A 5,696-nucleotide genomic window follows, 5' to 3' on the forward strand; every position below is an offset into this window, starting at 1 on the left:
CTATCCAGAAAGTCTTCATTTTCTCTAATGCAATGCAGGTTTGATACTTGGGTCTCTAGTCCTATAACCTTCTCTTCCAATATGGAGACCAGCTTGCACTTTGTACAGACAAAGTCGCTTTTATCCTCTAGGAGAAAGACAAACACGGCACATCCTGTGCAAGTCACAACAGCTGGTCGCTCACTCTCTATATTGTCTTCCTTCTAAGAGCCTCTTCAGATGTTGTATTTACTGCTCACAGAAGCCTGAAAGGCAAAAACTCTGTGGGAACTCCCCTCAGGCAAATGCCCTCTGTTTGCTTCTCCTCTGTTCGCAGAGCACGCACTTCCCAACTGGCTGGTTTTTTATAAGGCTGCTGGTTCGAAGCAGTTGCCCCTTCTCAAAGCTTTCCATCCAATCAACCACTCAAGACCCACCTGGAACAAAGCACTCCCAATTCGCACTTTTCAAACAAACAAACAAACAAACAGTCCCTGCAACTAGCACCAGTCAAACAAATGGTCGCAGCAGACAGACACTCAGATATTCACCCCACCAGCTCACAGCACAGCCCTGCTAATGCAGCATTCACGGTAGCTCCTCAAACTCCCTCTTTTTGCTTCTCCTCTGTTTGCAGCTCACACGGTTCGCAACTCAGGTCCCCGCAGAATACTCTGTTTACATGCACCAGGATGTCCCATGAATCCTTTGTAGAAATATCGATGAAACTTTCCTGCAGGTAGTCTGCAGCCCTCTGCCGAAGGTGTCTGGGGAGGGTTCCTTATGTCTTCGGCTGTGCTAGGCATAGGTGCCGTCTTTCTTAGTTGCTAGGGGGTGATCGACCCCTGCTCAGCCCCAGGCCCTGCTCCCACTCTGCCCCTTCCCCCAAGTCCCCACCACTGCCCTACCTCTTCCCATCCCTGCTCCACCCCTGCCCTGCCTCTTCCCGCCCCCTCACCTGAGTGCACCCTGCCCTCACTCCTCCCGCACGCTGCAGAACAGCTGATTGCGGCAGGTGGGAAGTGCTGAGAGGAAGGGGGAGGAGCTGATTGGCAGGGCTGTCAGCAGGCGGGAGGCGCTGTGGGGGAGAAGGAGGCACTGACTGGGGGTCAGGGGGGCTGCCGATGGGTGCTAAGCAACCATTATGTTTTTTCCAGCCCTGGAGCACCCACGGAGTCAGTGCCTATGGTGTAGGACAGTTTTCCACGCCACTCAGCGATTACTTCAGCGGGAACCATTGCAGCACACAGCCTAGCAACATATGATTCCGGGCATCAGCCAGACGCCTGCAGGAGCTGTTCCCTTTCAGTTGCTGTTAACCTCAGAAGTGAGATATCGGCTAAAATCACCACGGCCTCTAGAAAATGGTGCCAGTGTTCAGTTCAGTTGCCCTAGGCACATATACTCATGCCCATAAACTATCACCCCTCATTTTACCCAATTTTCCCCCAACCTAGGGCCATACACACCATGGCTAGTGCTATGACTGCTGCCATTCTGTGTAGATCCCAAGGAGAAGTGAGAATGTCATGCTTACAACTTGCGTGGATCAAGGGGCGTTAGTTCAGTATCCTTACGTTTCAATTTATCTCAATAATACACTGACAATGGCACCTCTGTGTATTGTATCTTCAGCAGCTGCAAATGTGGCCTTGAGGGTCTCTCCATCCACACCATTGGAACAACTGAGCCAGATAAGGAGAAGAAGGAAGAGGACTGAGGATGACATGTTCCTAGAGATCCTGCAAGGCTTCAGTGCTTCAAATAATGGGCACAGGCCCTGGAGGATCACTCTGGCAGACAACATGGACGGAGATAGAGCGGAGAGGAGAAAGGCGCAGGACAAGGAAACAGACAGACATGCTGCAGATTCTGGTAGACCTGCAGGTTCAACAATCCCATGCTCACCTCCCTCTGAAGCCCATTGAGAACTGTGTATCAGGATCTCCTTACCTCCTGCCATCAACATTTCATGTGGCATCAGAGGCCACTGCACTACCCCTACCACTAGGGACATTAAAAACATTCACAGACACACATACACTGACCTGAAAGACCTGAAAGGTATATGTGTATCTGAAATGGAAATGACTGTTCTTTCCCCTTTGTAAGTTCTTTTCCCTTAATTTATTAAGTTGTATTAAGTTTTTAATCGTTTGCATTGTTATGGAATAAAGGTCTGGTTTTGGAAACATAATTCATCTTTATTAGATCACAACATATGCTGGGTGGTGATGACATTGTTCACAAACAGTATTAATATGTGCATTGGCAATGTTATATTACTGCACACACACAGAGCACTCACCAAAGGGTTCATGCAGGGCAGCAAAAGAGCGAGGCCAGATAGAGCACACTACAGCAACATACACTACTCTGACTCACTATAAAAATGATCTTTCACAGCCTCCCTGAGCCAAATACTCCGCTGGTTGGGAAAGAAAATCACTGGTTGCAGCTTTCTGTACAGTCCTGTGTTCTTAAAGATGCGCTCGTCATTCACCTTCCCTGACCAGCCCACACCGATGTCAGTAAAGTGTCCCTTGGTCAGGGCTGGCTCCAGCTTTTTTGCTGCCCCAAGCGGCGAAGAAAAAAAAAAGAAACACCCGATTGAGCTGCCGCTAAAGTGTCGCCAAAGAGGAAGGGAGGGAATGTAGGGCTCACTGCCGAATTGCTGCCAAAGACTCGGACGTGCCGCCCCAATCACGGACGGAGTGCCACCCCTTTCTCTTGGCCACCCCAGTCACCTGCTTCCTTCGCTGGTGCCTGGAGCCGGCCCTGCCCTTGGTGGTCCACCAGCACTTGCCCTGTCTCTGGCAAGGTGGTCTGGTGCCAAAATGGGGATATGCGTCCCGTTTTTTACCCCACTCCAGTTTGGGAACCCCATTGCTGCAAAACCATCTGCTATGTCCTGCACATTTCCCAGAGTCACAGTACTGCACAGCAGGAGGTGATTAATGGCCCTGTACACAGGAATTACAACAGTCCCTGCAGTGGATTTCCCAACTCCAAATTGATTCCTGACTGATCGGTAGCAATCGGTCATTGCAAGTTTCCACAGAGTGATTGCCACTTGCTTCTCCATTGTCCATGTGGATTGCATTTTGGTGTGTCTGTGCTGGAGGACTGGGGTGAGCTCTGCACACAGAACCAAGAATGTGGCCGTGAGCATCCAAGAGTTCTGCAGCAACTGCTCATCATCCCAAACCTGCATGACAATATGGTCTCCCCAGTCAGTGCTTGCTTCTTGTGCCTCGAACTGGTGCTTCACCATCTGTTGCTGCTCCATGAATGCTGCCAACAACCTTGAATTGTTTCTTTCTATGCGCCACAGCAATCTAAGACTCCAAGGAATCATCATGTCCCCACGTCTCTTCTTGCAGCTCTACAAATACTGCAGGATCAGGCTGCCCATGCTTGTAATGCTCATCACAAAGGTGCAGAACTCTGTGGACTCCATGCTTCTGTTAGAGATGGCGGACAGTGAGAACGATTTTGAAAAGAGGTGTGAAATATTGTGGGGTGCAGATGCAATTATGGGGTGCAGAAAACTGCATTATGGGAAGTTGAACCCATACTCCCAGTCAAACACCCTGCACTGGATGGGGACGAGTTGCACAGTGGGATAGCTATCCATGGTGCACTGCACTTTACATTGACACAAGCACTCTTAGTGAGGACATGCATCACAGACACAAGGAGCGTAGTGTGGACACGCACAAGCAATATAATTACTACGGTGGCTGTATGTCAAAGTAAGTTAGGTCAACTTAATTTTGTAGTGTAGACATGGCCTTAAAGTCTGTGAGTCTAAGGGCATGTCTACACTTACAGCACTGTAGTGGCACCCACTTTAGCGCTTAGTAACGATGCTATCTACACCGACGGGAGAGCCTCTCCCATGGGCGTGGGTACTCTACCTCCCTGAGAGACTGGGACTAGAAACCAGCAAGAGGGGTAACAGGGTGTAGAGGGCAGACAGATTTAGTGAGGAGCTAGGGTTCAGTGGAGAACTGGGATGAGCTGGACAAAGACTGTGACAAGGAGTGGGGCAGGAAGGAGACTGGTAGAAGATGCTGTGGAATGGGGAAGTGGGGGCATGAGAGGAGACTACTGGGGCAACAGAGAAGGGAGAGAGTAGTGGCACCCACTAGGAGCTGCAAGGGGGGAAACTGGGATTCAAGGAGAAGCCTGGAGACTGGGACTGGGTAGGCAAGGAACTGGGACTGGGATAAGGAAGAGACAGGGACAGGTTAAAGGGGACAAGGCAGAAAGGTCCAAGATTTGGTAGGACAGGCAGAAGTGTCTGTGATCACAAGCACACATTCCACTCCTAAGCCTGGAAAATTCCTGAGTCTCACCATTCCTCTGCTGTCAGCAAATATCTGTGAAACCCACCAGTAAAGTGTGTGTCTGATCCCTCTCTAGTGTGGTCCATATAGAGGGCGACAACCTACCACTATCAGTTGCTCCATTAACTCATGTGGCAGAGGTTTGTGTGGTGGATCTAAAGGTTCTGACCTTGCCAGTGAATCATGTGGGTGTCAATATGATGCCACGTGACAGAAATTCCATTTTTCAGTTTGCTTAAAAAGATATCTAGGAAATTACATACAAAAAACTATGTTAAAAGAACATAGAAATTGCAAAGTCAAGCATTCTCAGTTAGGAAATGCCAGAATAAAGGTTGTGTGGGTCCCTTTATACATATGCATTATGATACAGTCTTTAATTACATGATCACATGCTATTTTTTCCATCTGATCCCTGCCTCATTCAGTGCACAGGATGGACATAAGGCTCATAAAGGTAGGTTATGCTCAAATAAATTGGTTAGTCTCTAAGGTGCCACAAGTACTCCTTTTCTTTTTGCGAATACAGACTATTCTGCTGACGGCTGCTACTCTGAAACCTGTCATTAAAGGTAGGTTGAGGACCCTGGAATCATTGTTGAAGTTATTTTATACTGTAAATTAAAAGTTATTCTTGATATTGCATTAAGATTTGTTTTATTGTTGTATTTTTACTGTTTGCATTTTGATTAATGGGAGCAGCTCCTTTAAGACACATGATTGAAGGAACATGTAATTGTAAAGTGTGTTTGGGGAAGACAGAGTAGTGTGAGAGAGATTTTAACTCTGCGTCCAGAGACCAGAAGACCCTGCCTGTGTAAGCTCCAAAAAAGGTCAGAATTTCATTTAATAAACTTCTTTCCAGAAAGCAGGCCTAATTCCTGAAGCTGTAACATTACTGATTTTTTAAGACTGGCTGCTTCAGGACATTGCTAATGACTTACACCAGTAGATCACCAATTTGGTGTAAGTCAATTGAGTACAGCCCAATAGAGATTAAAAGCTGTTCCCACCTAATGGATGCTTGGTGGTCCTAATATGAGAGTTTGATGGGTCCTAGTTCCAGCTCGCACAACCACCATGCTTTGCTCTAAACTGCACACTCTTTGGTGCAAGGACTTTTCTTACTATGTTTTTACCATCTCTAGTGTAATGGGGCCCTGATCTTGGTTGGATTTTCTAGACAGAGTCCCTTCAGCTGGGGCCAAAATTGCCTTACTCATAAATTTGTTCTCACAGGGTGTGGGCAGGGGGAGTTTAAAAATCAGAAGACAAAATCAAAAAGTATGATTTAATCTTTCCTAAAAAAAAAATCATATGATTTTTAAGCCAATCTCATGTTTAAATGGCTCCATCATGAATTTT

Source organism: Lepidochelys kempii, chromosome 1 (genome assembly GCF_965140265.1).
Source record: "Lepidochelys kempii isolate rLepKem1 chromosome 1, rLepKem1.hap2, whole genome shotgun sequence".
Lineage (NCBI taxonomy): Eukaryota > Metazoa > Chordata > Testudines > Cheloniidae > Lepidochelys > Lepidochelys kempii.